The sequence below is a fragment of the Oryx dammah genome, unplaced genomic scaffold (assembly GCF_014754425.2).
Source record: "Oryx dammah isolate SB20612 unplaced genomic scaffold, SCBI_Odam_1.1 HiC_scaffold_19, whole genome shotgun sequence".
In the NCBI taxonomy this organism is placed as follows: domain Eukaryota; kingdom Metazoa; phylum Chordata; class Mammalia; order Artiodactyla; family Bovidae; genus Oryx; species Oryx dammah.
Window position 1 is genome coordinate 33,332,499 of NW_024070203.1, and position 13,629 is coordinate 33,346,127.

A 13,629-nucleotide genomic window follows, 5' to 3' on the forward strand; every position below is an offset into this window, starting at 1 on the left:
TGGGAAATGTCCATGTTTCTATCCAGGAATAATTTCTACATTCATTTTACATGCTAAGTGTTTCCTATCTCTGCATAATAAACTGTAAACAGGAATCGATGGCACAATGTCCCTTAATATTTCCTGGTAATGAAGACACAAATGTACAGTGAGTGCTGATAAATATAGATGAAACATAAGCTATTCTCCTAGTCGGTATTGTTACCTTTAAAACAAATGCATTTTTCTGGTAAAAGCATAATCAGAGCTAATGCAAAAAAATGACAGAAGATTGAAACTGTCCTTGTAACTACATAGAAACTTTGGGAAAGTCCTGTTAATCACTGCCGCCTTAAAGGCTCACAGGCTGAAGGTGAGAGAGTGGGAACCACGTCACTCTGCTTCTCAACAGTCAACGGTGAAGAGCTCCTTGGGTTGCACACAGCAGAGGACACGGTGACGGTAGCCATCTCTAGCACTCAGAGTGCATCTCAGCAAACCGACATAAGGAGGATTTTGGTTTCCTTCCATCAGGCCTTCTGACAGAATGGTGATCGGGAATAACCAAGTTAGACCTGAGATGGAGAGTAGGGCTGTGCTGTCTCCTGCATGGGTTTTTAACCACTTGTTTATGAAATGGTTCTTAACAAAACACTGAGCAAAAATTCCTCTCATTAAACCAGCTTTCTCTCTGACTCAGATGCTAGTTGGGAATGCCCAGGGATATGGAATATGCATAGTTCTTAGTGTGCTGCTACAGATTTTAGAGGGAAAACTTTAATTTCCTGTAATATCAAGTTTCTACTTTTAAACAAGCCAATCAGGTGCAAAGCCCTGCATAATGAACCTGCCTGGGTCTGTTTGCTTAATCTTTTCTCTAAAGCCCCTTTCTGGCTTCCAAAGAAATAAAAGTTATCTTCTGTTCTCCTGTGGTAACTATGGAAACTCTGTTTTATTAAACTAACCACTTAACTTCAAGGCTTGTGTTGCAACTAAATGTGCTATTTTGAGTAAATCTATACTAAACAACCCTATAATGTCAAAACATTTTTAATAAAGTTCAAAGAGCACTTGTTGATTCAAAAAGGAGGCTTTTTATTATGTAAAGGGAATGTTCTCTATTTAAGCTGTTTTATTATATAGATTGTTACACAATATGCTTGATATCCTAAGACATTTTATATTTTCCTTGTCCATTTGTAAGAGGTTTTCTTAGAATTTTTTCCAACAAGTGTGCTGTTTCACCCAGCAGGAACTGTTTGTTTTGCATTAAAATCCTCACCATATTCTGTACAATTGGATTAAGATAAAAGAATAGAGTCATTTATCTTTATTGTCTGACCAGGAAATATGGAATGGGAGAAACTAATGAACTGACAAAGAAATGACCTGATTCTCAAATGTTGAGGCCAGTGGGCATTGGATTTTTGCAGAATGGTTTTTGGATTTTGTTCTCATTACAGTTAATTTAATGCAGATTCTGTTAACCTAAGTCCCTTTCTGCTAAACACTTTACTTAATATTGGTTCAATACACATTTATTGAGAACTGATTTAGGAAACTCCATGCTGGTCTTGGGCATTTAAAGATACAGAAAGCACAGCTCTTATCCTCATGGTACAAATCAGCAAACTGAGGATTCCAATAGGATGTGGAAATATGATAAAGGAGGAGGCAGAACAAGCAATGGGAGCATGGGCTGAGACCAGCCTGGAAATGCTTCCAGAAATGATGAATCATGAAGAACGCATCTTTGGAGATTCAGAGACTTTGGCTAAAATAAATAAATGTCCCCAAAGACCAAATGTAAAACCACAGTCAAAGTTGTACTTGGCTTGGTTAAGCAATGTATTTAAGCCACAGTTTTATATAGCTAGACAAGGGTTAAAGGAGACTAGCTGGTCAGGGTAAAGAGCTAAAATGAAATGTTTAGGATGTGTTGATTTTATTTGCAACTTTGAAAGGAACTAACTTTGCTTTGGTATCAGAGCTGCAAAATGTGTCTGCTGAGAAGCAGTATCACCCACGCCATGGTGAAGCAACCGAATGGCATGGACTTGTGAGTTCCAGTCCTATTTTGATGCACCTCCACTCTGACTCCTTGAGCTCCCTGACATCACAGAGTCAAGGTCACTTTATCCTCCCGGTGCCAGTAAAGCTTATGGACTTGAGGGGATGTGTCATGTTGACCTTTCACTGAAACACAATGTGGCCAGTGTGGTTGCTCAATACTGAACTGAATTGAATTCAGTTACTACTGAATTGAATTAAAATAAGCCTAAAATAATATTCCTTGGATGCCTGAGATACTATCCTATTAATTGTATTCAATACCTAACATCCCAGGACAACATCTGGAGCTTATAGATTTTATCTGATTGCTACGCCAGTTAAGAATTTACAATTTTGTCTTCAATGTCCTCTTCCCTTATGTAAAAAAGTCAGGCTCCCCAAACACAAAGGAGAGCAAGCACACAGCGTAATAGATTTCACAGTCAGTTTCTTCCCCAACGTCTACTTTTATCTGATTTACATGAAAAATAATAATACGTGATTTAAATCAGTCCTTTCATGGGAATAAAAGCCAAAGGTAATGGGGAAATATTAGTCTTATTTTTCCAAATTTGGCAAAAATAACCATTTAGGAAGATCTTAAACTCATTTAAACTATATCCAGCTTCCAGTTTCTGTACCTCACTTTTCTTGCTCAGAATTTGTAGGTATGGCCACTGTTCTGACTTAAACACACTTACATTTCATTTTAAACAGCGTGTCCATGTCCTTCAAATGAATGAGCTTTGTACTGGAGATAAAAACGGAACCACAGGGAAAGACAAAACTAACCCATTACTTTTACCATGAGAGTAAACTGGTATGATATTTTCTGGGTCAGGAAGATCCCCATGGAGAAGGAAGTGGCTATTCACTCCAGTATTCTTGCCTGGAAAATTCCATGGACAGAGAAGCCTGGTGGGCTCTACTGTCCATGAAGTCACAAGAGTCAGACACAGCTCGGCCACTAAATAACACCTTGACTGGACTCTTTCCCTGAGAAAGGCACTCTCATGAGCACCAGAGTGCACTCTTTTCCTGTCATCATCCCATGCCTATGGGGAGTTGTCACCACTTCACAATGAAGAAAGCCTTCCATGCTAACACCAGCTTCTGCATGATAGCCCTGTGATTCTAGGTGCCAGGACCCGTGAACCCTGTAATAGTCAGATCAGTTTTCTCTCTGCATCATGGACCTCGTCTTTCCCACGGACATTCTATTCCTCTTGCTCAAGCTCAGTGAAACAGACATACTAACTATTCCAGTAAATCTGGTATTCATCTGTACCTCTGATGATACAGGCATCATGCTTACAAAAATACCACGTGGAGAACATTTTTGGTGTGAGGAGGGGTGTTGCAATGCAAAAATGGAAATCTCAGAATTGATGATAACCATCATCATGATTTACAAATTCCAGTTCCTAAAACTGATTTCTCAGTCTTGGGTGCTCAAGAAATCTTTCTTCTCTTAATTCAAACACAAGAAATTCTTTAGAGGGTTTACACTGTCAGCTGTAAAATAGGTCCCATCTATCAGCTGACTTATCCTCCATATTAATTTTCTGTTGTTGCTGTAAAAAGTCCATAAACTTCATGGCTTCACACAAATACATTACCTTACAGCTCTGGAGGTCCGAAGTCTGGGACAGTTGCACCAGGCTAAGATCAAGTCAGGCTGTGCTCCTTTCCAGAGGCTGTATGGGGAATTCACGAGGACTGGGGGCATACCCCAGTTCCTTGTATTGTAGGTCTGAGATCGTTGTTTTCTCAGTGGCCATTCTTAGTGTCTCGAGGCCACTGCATTCCATGGCCCATGGCTCCTTCTTCCCTCTTCCATTGGTGGGTCCTTCTCGGGTTACTTCTCCATGACGCATCCACCTGCCTTTCTCTTATAGTCCCTGGGATAAGTTGAGCCCACCAAGCAACTCTCCCATCTCCAGACTCTTAATTTATTCACACTCCTTTTGTATGTAAGATAATGTATTCACAGGTTTCAGGAATTAAGACATAGACATTTAATATCACTGTTAATATTTGGGTTCAAAGTGCCATGTTTCCATTTGTTTTCTACTTGTCTTATCTTTTGTTATATTTTTTTTTCCTCTGACTTAAGTTCTTTCGGATGTTAAAGATTTTTTCCCCATTTATTCTAAAAAAAAGACAGTTGGTGGAGGCAGGGTGATTATGCTGCCCTCTACATTCTTCAGCTACATATGTAAATCCTGATTGTGTTTAAGTGTTAATGCTCCTTATATGAGACAAGTGACATCATCAACCAAGAAGGCCTGGTGTACACAATTCTTAAAAAAATACATAATTGTAACTCAAATGACCAGTAGGAGACCAACATTAACAAAATCAGGCATCTTTAGTTGCCCCTGAAAAACAAGTACCTTAAATTCTCAAGTTTCTGGAGGTCATTGGAAAGTTAGGGGTACTTCTCTCTGGAGGGGGGAATTTATTTCTAAATAATCTTCACTCACCTTCCCTAAAGCCCACTGGCTCTGAACTGGAGGATTTCCATTGCTATGGACAAGAAGTGTCATCAGAGGGAAAATGGAAAGAAAAAGAGAAACTTAATTAAACAGTAATTATCTACAGCTTATTAACTGTATGAAACAATCTTTTCAAGTAATTTACATATTGACTATGAGAGAATGGACCAAGGCACTAACCAATCGTCAGCAGTCCAACAATATTCATTTGAAAGAACTCCCCTCAACAAGAAAAACAGGTGTCTGCTGTGATCAGAAAATGCTTTTTAGATTTGAGTTCCTTTGTCCACAAGTACATTTGAGAACCTTTTCTGGGCACACACCTGAGAGTGAAAGTGAATTATCAATGACAGTCTTAAAAAAAAAAAAAAAAAGAGTCAGTGGTTTAACACTAATTTCTAATCAGATCCTACAGAAAGGAACAGCCCGCACGGCAGCTGTACTTTTCCCAGGGTTAATTACCTTTCACTGCTCTCTGCTAATGAGTCAGCTGTCCCTGTCAGCGCACAGCCCTGGTTCATCTGGAGGCCTCGCTGTTGGACAAACAGCTAGTGACAGTTCTATTTACATACGGGGGTGTTTGTTGTGCAAAGATTTCCAACGGCTTAAAAAAAAATCCCTTCATTTTCATGTGTTTCCATGCTACAAATGTTCTTACAAATAAGATTCTACTTGGTCAAGTCTTCTTTTCTGCTCAGGCCACTGGCTTCACCACCAGAAGGTGGAAAACGCCAAGTCCTGGAAAGGGGCAAACTTCACAGCTTCAACAGAAAGCTTTGTCTTCCTGGTTCCTCAGCGTTGTAACAATGACCCCGTGGGGATGAGATGGGACTCGAAAGTTTACAACCTCCTTCCCTGGTAAAAAAGCCTTTCTAAGAGACACATTCTGGAAAATTAAATTTGAGGGTATAAAAAGAGAGACATAAAACATATCTTAGATTTATCTGTACAAGAAAAGTGAATTAGAAAATTGAGCTTTCAAAAAAAAAATTACTTGAAAACTACACTTTCACTTAAAATGTCTAGGTCATTGTGGGATATATAGATATATATGTGTCTATATGCGTGTGTTCCTGTGACCATATATGTATATATATGTGTGTGTATATTCATGCACACTTAAGCTTTATTATCCAGTTTATGGCTCTGCTCCCCAGACCATGGTTCTGTTCTCCATCTCACAATGTAGACGCAGTGTGCCTTTACATATTTCTGAACATTGTGATGAGAGATTTACACATCTCTTCCCTCTTTTTATCCCAGAAGGAACTGAGGGGGATCCACAAACAGTAAAGTGCCCACTGATCCCACTCAACAAAAAGGGGTATCATTTGCAAGCCCTCTGCTAGAGGCAAGGCTTCATACAACCAAGAGATGATTGCAAAAGGTTTGGCAAAAAGATAGATGCTGAGAATTTCTTTAGCTAGTTGAGAAATGAAGACTGATACAAAGCATGGAGTTATAAGTATAGGAATACCACACAAGTGCTTTTTGTTCTGACAAAGGACAGAAAAACTGGAAAATGGAATGAAATCACTGGTATGAAGGGGTACAAATAATAACTGGGATTCAAGGTATATCATTTAAAATATACAAACCAGCTAGTAGGAGGTTATATTTTTTTTAAAAAAAGAGAAAGCTAAAGAAGAGTAAAAACAGAAGCACTGATATATTGATGTAAAGTAAATACTAGAATAAAATTAACAACTTCTACCAAAAGAAACTAAAAATAGAAATCACATACTATAAAAGGCTAGGGTACATTTAACAAGTAACACTTTCTTGAAAATAATTAAGGTTTAAAGGTAGTATTTCATAGTGATTGTGTATTTTGTTAGCTGAGTGACCTACCAACTATCTTATAAAATAAGCAAAACACATGAACTTACTTTTCTCATGCTGTTACCTGTAAACATTTTTTTCTGTACCCTCACCTTCCCACTGTTCCCTTAATAGGATCAAGTTGAATTAGGCTGTTTAAATATATTGTAAGATATTACAGAAAAACCCAAACTAACTTTTTGGCCAAACCAATATTTGGTGCAGTGAAAAAAAAAGTATCGCTGATCCCACTCTGACAGCCTCTCAAATGTCCCCAAACGCTCTAACCTCAGGTGCGTGCCCTGCTCTGACCTCAGGTCAGTGGCTCAGGTTCCACTCCACATCAGGACCGCCTGCTTCCAATACCCCAAACTCCTGCATTGCTAACAAGGGTCCGGGGCTCCCGCTACCCCACGGACCACAGCGTGAACAGCAGTGTCAGAGCAGCAGTTCTCAGACCTCAGCCAGCACCACGGTCACCCGCAGGGTAGTCTAGGGTCGGCGTGAGCACGGCCCTTCCCATCATGTTCCCAGGCAATGTAGGTGCTGATAGTCTGGGGACCACACTCAGAACTGTCGCCTTCAATGGTCGCTAACACAGGCTGTGAGGCAAGCCCATCCCACAGTCTAAATTCCCCACGCCCACATGGAGCAGAAGCATTCCCCACTCTGTTCTCAAGCTATGTATCTGCTCTGTTTTTAATACTTTATGCTAGAAAAGAACAGATACAAAGTGAATGTTCTGGCCCCTCACTGGAGTACATTCTGAGAAGCACTTTATAGCTTATTGAACTTGATCTTCCCTTCAGATGAAGCCATTCATGTTGAGAAAGAAACAGTAATTATGCACTTCTTCATTACAGGTGCCATTAACAAACGTAAGCTCAGAAATTACAGATCTAAGACTGCACCAGCACTGAAACTAGCCCAAAGCAAATAAAATAAGAGGATGAATGAATTAAAAATGATATCATAAAAATGAATTTCCATGTCAAGCAAGAATGCATTTTTCCTTGAGACAGTCAATGTTTTACCACCTTTAGTAAATTTTCACTTATTCCTAAATGGTACAACAAGTTTCTCAGAGACTATTGAAGGATTCAGGTTGCTGCTATGTTGAAGAACACATCATCCTGAAAACTTCTTGAAGGATGAAATCACTTTTTAGTCTAAAACTAAAAAATCTATTTGCGTTGCTATCAGGGTAAATACCTCAGTGATAAAGCTCTTACAAGGGTATATGCAGCATTGTTCATTGGAATACATATTTTAGAACTAGAAGTGTGAGAGCCATTGGAAGTAAAATAAATTTATTTTATTTATAAAAAAAATTTATTTTGTAGAAGAAAACATCACTGAAGAGATGGAGGATGATTCCCCAAACAGAAAGTGACTCACGGAGCAGAAGTGAAGTGCTTCTGCAGGGATGTGCCCAGACAAGGTGGAGAAGGCGATGGCAGCCCACTCCAGTACTCTTGCCTGAAAAATCCCATGGACAGAGGAGCCTGGTAGGCTGCAGTCCATGAGGTCGCTAAGAGTTGGACACACTGAGTGACTTCACTTTCACTTTTCACTTTCATGCATTGGAGAAGGAAATGGCAGCCCACTCCACTGTTCTTGCCTGGAGAATCCCAGGGACGGGGGAGCCTGATGGAAGGCCGTCTATGGAGTCCGCATAGAGTCAGACACGACTGAAGCGACTTAGCAGCAGCAGCCCAGACAAGGAAAAACTACTTTGTATCCTGAGCCATGAACTTATTAAACAATATTCCAGTAAAGCTGGGAGAATTATGGCTCAATGTAAGAAATCACAGTAAGCCAATGAGAACAATTTTAAAATTCTTTTTCAAATTCTTCTCCCATTTAGGTTACCACAGAGAATTGAGAAGATTTCCCTGTGCTATACAGTAGGTCCTTGCTGTTTATACATTTTAAATATAGCAGTGTGTACATGTCCATCCAAAACTCCAAATCTACCCCTCCCCACTTCCCCCTGGTTCCCATAAGTTCATTCACAAATAAGAACAATTTTAAAGGAATCTGTAGCCCTTCTGGAATTCTTGCCACCTCTTTCTTATTTGGTCTTGCTATCCCTCTGAGATTTTATTTAACAAAGCTATTCTAAAAGTACTGCTGCTGCTGCTAAGTCGCTTCAGTAGTGTCCAACTCTGTGCGACCCCATACGCATCCAGTTCGGCTGCGCACAGTGCTGTCACAGCTGAGACTGCTGTGAGAGTCCAGATCTTAACCCACATCTCTGCTTGGGCGCCTTTTACGAGTTATAATGAATCAGACTCAATAAGAGCCTCTGGTCATTTGAACATCTGGTTTTCCAGAGAGACTAGGACAGCTTGCATCAGGCACTTCGTCCTGTGCTTATCCAATTCCAGAACCCTATTGGTTTCCATTAGTTTCTCTCCTGACCCCCACATTTCACTATCTGTAGATGATTACTGAGGAAATTTGGCCTTAGTTTTCTGTCAGAGGTAACATACTACGTATTTTAGGAGGACATTAAATTTTTCCCAAAAAAGTGTGTATAAGAAGAAAATTCCTTGGACGAACTACAGAATCCATCTTTTAAAAACTTAATTTATATACTGTGATTCCGAAGTGAATAACAAGAACACTTGTGAAATGAAGACTTGGCCTCCAGGAACTGCGATGTGTTTCCTCTCACATTCTAACTCCTCCTCCCAAGTGTGGTTCTGTGTTCCCACAGGAAGCCATGCCTACTCCGATCACAGCCCCTGATCCCATCATGTATCACCCTCAACATGCTCTTCACCACCCACCCATTGGCGGCTCCCACAGGGCTGGGACAACCTTGTCTCTGCCTCCTCCAGAGTCCAGAAACCCAGTGAGAGTGCTGACTATTTGAAGACCGCTGACCAATTAATTATTAAGAAAACAGAGAACTGTGATCAGGGCACAGCCTCTCGGATATGAATTTTGAGAAAATAATATCTAAAGATAAAATATGAAAGTATCCTTTAAAATAATATCTAAAGATAAAATATGAAAGTACCCATAGCATGTAGCAAAAAGTTATGCAGGTGAAAATATACAGGGTAGATCAGCTTGTAAGACTAGTACATATGATGCTTAAAGTCAATTATTGTATTATTAATGTTATATCTGAAAAGTAGGGATGTACAGAATAACAATCTTATGAACAGTCTACTTGTGAACTAAGATCAACTTTACAAATTAAAAATAATTTGCAAGTTAAAATGTACCCAAAACATTATGCAATCTTGCTATTACCTTAATGTTAATACAGATAACTATTGATTTTAATTCCAAGAGGGGGTGTATTAAAACTTAAGGATTGTCATAGCCAATTCAATCATATGCTAAAAACAGAGGAGTGACTGGTGTGTTACAAATGCCTAAAGAAACTAAATTGGGCAGTTCTTAAGATACTATGAAATAAAATTGAGGCAATGGAAGAAACACAGTATTATTTATCGTGAATATGCCAAGCAATGTGCTGACTAAATTAGGTAGAGGCAGTAGGGAATGGTGGAGGGTGCTTTAAGCAATCTGCAGGAAGCAAGAGGTAAACAGAGAATCAGAGGGGGCTTTTAGCAATCGCCATCTTCAGTCATACCTGGACACCAATTCATGCACTGGACTAGGCATCCCATGGTCATATTATCTTAGTTAAATCTCACAACAGCCTATGGGGGTTGACATCATTATTCCTATTTTAAGTTGAGCTAATGCTCAAGACCCTGTATGATGCCAAGGTTTCTCCTGCTGTGTAGCTGTGGCTAAAATGGCAGGTAGAGCTTGTATGTCTTTCTCTGAGCAAATCCTGGAAAGACCCACAACTGAGTCAGAGCTCACAAAATGGGAATTTCTTTGCATCATTTATTGGAAACTGCCTGGAGAGAATGTTCAGAAAGTCGGTGATGAGTGATAACATTATGGAGACAATGAAATATGGTAAAAATCATAAAATCAGTCTGTGGGGAAAGACAGTGACAAATAACCTGGGAATTGCTCGTAGCTGAAGGGACACTCCAAGCCCTAACCAAAGGTGGCGGGTGTAAAGTGGTGACACCAACCTGAATTTAAATCCTAACTCTAACATTTGCTAGTTCCGTGATCTCAGGATTTAACCTCCCTAACAGATCTTCAGGGTCTTCAACTGTTAAAACTGTACCATAACAGAACCTCCTTCTAGAGCCCTGAAGACTTTTGAGCTGTCACTCATAAAAGGCATGGCACATAGCAGAATTTCTGTAAAACTCCAAGATCCCCACAGAGATCAGTTTTCATGCAACACCCACAGGTAGTTGGTACCCAATTAAAAACCTCTCCTGGTCATAGTGAGGATATGTGTTGATGAAACTGATTAAATCTTTGGAAACTTAACAGCTCTTTTTCCTTGTTAGTAGGAAAATTCATTAAGTATTCATTCAAAAATATTTGCTGAGTTTTTAAATTTTATTTCTTTGTGCTAAATACTATTGTAAATGCTTTATTATATATTAATTCATTTTGCATAATGACTATACAAATCAATTATTAATTTTTCCCATCTTTCAAATGAGGAGATGAAAACACAGAGAAGTTAAATACTTGCCCAGAGTCACCCAGCTCTTGAGAAGCAGCCCTGGGAATTGGACACCTGCTGAAAGGTACATGTGTTTAATCACAATAGCCTTTCATTGTCATGAGAGTAGAGGGAGAAGTGGGGCTAGATGAGACAGAAATTATATTCTTGGGAGCCAAACCAAGAGAAAAGGAAGCAATGAATGTACAGTGCAATTTGAAGCAGTGATAAGTACTATGCAAAAATACTCAAGAAGCTGGGGAGTATTTTAAATTGAAGTAATAGTCATCTTTGCTCATTTAAAACAAAGTACAAGAACTGTGCCTGTGGTGAAAGCAGTTAGAGCTCTCTACCCAGAATATCTAAAAAAGATGACAACTCAATAATAGGAAGATGAGCTACTCACTGAAAGTGGGTCAAGGACTTGAACATTTCTCCAAAGACGTACAAATAGCCAACACGTACATGAAAAGATGCTCAACGTCATTAGTCACTAGGGAAATACAAAACGAATCTATGATGAGATACCACTTCACATCCATTAGGATGGCTATAATAAAAAAACACACAATAATAAGTGTTGGTCAGGAGGTGAAGAAATAAGATGTTCCTACACTGTTGGTGAGGATGTCAATGTTGGTGAGAAAGTCAAACGGTGCAGCTGCATTGGAAAACTGTCTGGCAGTACCTCAAATGGTTAAACATGGGGTTACTATGTAATCCAGCAATTCAACCCTTAGGTACATACTCAGGAGAAATAAAAACATATGTCCACACTCACAAAAACTGTACATCAATGTTCACAGAAGCATTGTTCATAAACAATGGAAATGAGGAGACAACCCACATGTTCGTAAACTAATGAGTGGATAAATAAAACATGGTCTATCCAATCAATGGAATATTGTTCCACAATATAAAGGAGTGAAGCACTGATAGATGATACAACATGGATGAGCCTTGAAAATATTATACCGAGTGAGAGAAAAGTCACAAAAGACCATATGCAGTGCTATTCCATTTAGATGAAATCTCCAGAGTAGGCTTAGCTAAGAAAACACAAGCAGACAAGTGGTTGTCTGGAGCCTGGGGCAGAGGGAACGTGAGCATGACGGCTAAGGGATGCAGAGCCTCTTCTGGGGAGAGGGGAATGCTCTAAAACTGATGCGTAAATCTGAACATACTGACTATTGAGCTGTAACATTAAATAAGTAAGTTGTTTGCTATGTGAATTATATCTCAACAAAGCTACTCGAAAAAACGGTGGAGCCACACAGAGCGTAGTGAGGGGTCTGCATTTTGTGTTAAGTGTGATAAAGATGACTTTGGACAGCTGTGCACAGAGGCGTGGAAGTCTGGGAGAGCAGTGTCCAGGCTGTGGCAGTCACCTGGGTACGAGGAGGTGGACCTTGTCTGCGGTAGAGATGGGAAAGAGAAAGGCAAATGGCTAAAGGTCCATCTTCAGTGTAAATCAAGGAAAAGTACAAAAAGAAGACGGATACAGAATAGAAGTGGGTCTACAGCCTCCTGTGATCTAAGCCCATGCCTCCCAGTGTCCTCACGAGTCCTCAGTGCAGAGGGGCCAACGCCTGCCCCTCCTGCTCACCTCCTCCTTCTCAGTCCCAGGGGACACACTCCCCTCCCCTCCCCTCCCCTCCCCACCTGCATCTCCCAGGACAGCTCAAAGCCCTTGCTGCTCTGGTTCTCTTCCGTCTTCTGAGTTTCGGTACCAACATCCTTGATATATAACATTTAGGAGTGAAGTACAACATTTTGTTTTTAATATGATGTAATAATAAAAACATATTAAAGGCACTTCGAGTTTAAAGCTATTCCACACAGAGTTGATACAGGACTTTGCTGCTTAACTTCACAGAAAACGTGGGGCTATCTACTTGGAATGGTCCCAAGGTCTCACCTTTCCATGTACAGACACCCTGTTATCTGCATCCTCTCATCTGTCTCTTTTTCTCTCTGGTTTTAGAGGAGAGTGCTCCCTCACAATTTTGGGCTTCACTACACGTGCTTCCTACCTGATCAAGTTTGTTTTTCATGCCTATTTTGTTTCAGCCTTCTATAACCTCTGGTTCCTTCTCTTCAGTATATAAACATATTTCTCCTCTATATATTGTTGACTCTGTTCTTCAAACTTTTTAAAATTCCCAGAGGCTTTCTGTTCTCACCTTACTTTCCAGTACGACCCATGGTGACCTGGCTCCCAGTCCCTGAGTCAACCTGAGTGTCCATAGCTGAGATCACCAGTGTCTTCCTACTCTGTATCTCACGGAGCAATGTCAGTCTGTTTTCTGAGCAAGTTGTTTACACCCTTGTTTTCTACAAATTGGAGAAATTCTCAGATTTCTCCAGTTCTCTTCATTCCTCTTTCGTTGGTTCCTCTTTGCTACCTTTCCACACTGATCTTCCCCGGTGTTGCTAATTTTGATCCTCTTTGCACTCTGTACATTCTCCTCAGAAACCACATCCAAATGTCCCTCTCAGATCTTGCCCTTGTATCTCAGATCCATGGATCAACTGGATACTCAATATCACTGCCTGGTTGTCTTGCATTTATCAGCTTTTCCTCTAAATAGCCTCTTCCTTCTGAACCTCTTAACCTTGCTAATCACCCCCACTGTGGTCCCAGCCACAGGGCTGTCGCTTACGACTCCTGACCGGTTCTCAGCCCTATGCTCTGGGCCTGCTTCCCGCACAGCA

The 13,629-nt window shown here is 40.2% G+C and overlaps 1 protein-coding gene across 4 annotated transcripts in view; it reads right to left on the bottom strand.

Moving 5' to 3' along the window:
- Positions 1 to 13,629, bottom strand: part of ST18 (ST18 C2H2C-type zinc finger transcription factor) — a 123,612-nt gene that overhangs the window by 96,684 nt on the left and 13,299 nt on the right. For 2 of the 4 annotated variants that reach the window (XM_040261211.1, XM_040261208.1), the window contains exon 3: positions 4,518 to 4,560. The exons of the other annotated variants lie outside the window; for them this stretch is intronic. The gene's annotated coding sequence lies outside the window, so the exon portion shown is untranslated. The remainder of the gene's footprint in view (positions 1 to 4,517; positions 4,561 to 13,629) is intronic. 4 annotated transcript variants of the gene reach the window in all.